The sequence below is a fragment of the Nematolebias whitei genome, chromosome 9 (genome assembly GCF_014905685.2).
Source record: "Nematolebias whitei isolate Nwh7 chromosome 9, NemWhi1, whole genome shotgun sequence".
NCBI lineage: Eukaryota > Metazoa > Chordata > Actinopteri > Cyprinodontiformes > Rivulidae > Nematolebias > Nematolebias whitei.
Window position 1 is genome coordinate 51,586,049 of NC_056506.1, and position 1,644 is coordinate 51,587,692.

Here is a 1,644-nt window from a genome sequence, read left to right on the forward strand (position 1 = left end):
ATGTTGCTGCTGATCTGTTTCATGTTGCTGCTGATCTGTTTCAATGTTGATGTGTTCATGCGTGCACATCTGCTCACAGACTCATGTTCATGTTTGTGCTGATGTTCAATGTTTTATGTTATGAGTGCTTAGTGTATATTTAGTTGATGTTTTTCTTAGTTCATATCTTAGATGTTATTACTGTTTTTCTTAGACATTTTATTGTTGGATGTAACTGGGACCACGTGTACATAATTTCGCTCCACCACATGTACCACATGAGGTGCGAATGACAATAAAGAAACTCTGACTCTGACTCTGATGGTGCAACACTGGGTCCAAGCAACTGAACCAGAACCAGCTTCCTCTGACCTTGTTTCACAAACAAAAAGCAAAAAACATTACTTTCTAAACCTATAAAAAAACCTATTAATCTCTAAAGCTAAACCTAATGCGCACCACAGCTGGCAGTGGTGCGAGGTGGTTGACCGCACCACTGTTTTTAGTTTAGTTTTTGACGTGCCACACGTTTCTTTCACTTTTGCAGCTTAATAATAAAAACTAATAGTTTTTAAAAAAGAAGGGAAAAAAAAGAAACTATCCAGATGACCTGACTGAAAAATGTTGGATTGTATACCTGGATTATTGTTTTCAACCAGTTTGACCAGACTGTCAACAAGGAAGAGGGCCGGCAATGGAGGAGGGGCGTACCAAAGAGACCATCTTATCACAAGCAGAACTGGTTTGTTCCACTTTGGAGCAAGCTGTTAGAGGATGAATCAATTTTGTTGTGTGTTTCCTTGACTGATGAAGCCTTCTGGATCGAAGGCGAAACGTTTCAGCACAAAAAAAAAGAAACTGTCCAGATGACCTGACTGAAAAATGTTGAACTAATAGTTTAGTTTTTCCTGTGACTTATTTGCAGTATGATAAATGGTAGGAGCATAATATATGCTCCCAATGTTTTGTTGGTCTTTTTTTGTAAATAATGACCTTTTTTGCGGTTTTATTTATTTATTTTTGTATCTTTAGATCCTATGATGTCATCAAGTACTCAAGTTCTACTCAAGTTTTATGCTCGAGTTAAATGCTTATCAGAGCTGTACCGGCTGACACCAACATATTTTCAGGACTATAGTCTATCTGGAAGTGCTTCATGGACAAATCTCACTGTCTTGTCATCAAATGCCTTTGTGTCTATAAATGTGCTGCTGGCAGAGTTATTTTTGATGTCTTAAATTGTGTCCTGATAGGACAAGATGGGAAGAGATCTTTTTTGTAATACCACTATCGTCTCCTCATGGCCTTTTCCCCTTTTCTATCTAAAAAATATAAGAGGAAGAGGAACAGCAGCAACATGCACTCCACCCATCTTTAGGACGACTATATGAACATAATCTCACCGTATTTCAGTACAATAATAATAAAGCTTATTCTGATTCTGATGTCACGCGACCGCATTGGAGTTACGCAACCACATGGAAGTTACACTACCATACTGAAGTCACGTGACTACACTGAAATCAGACCACACTGACATCACACAGCCACACTGAAGTCATGCAACCGCAATTAAGTCAGGTGACCACACTGACATCACATGACCACACTGTGGTCATAACCACATCGAGTCACGTGACCACACTGACATCACACGACCACACT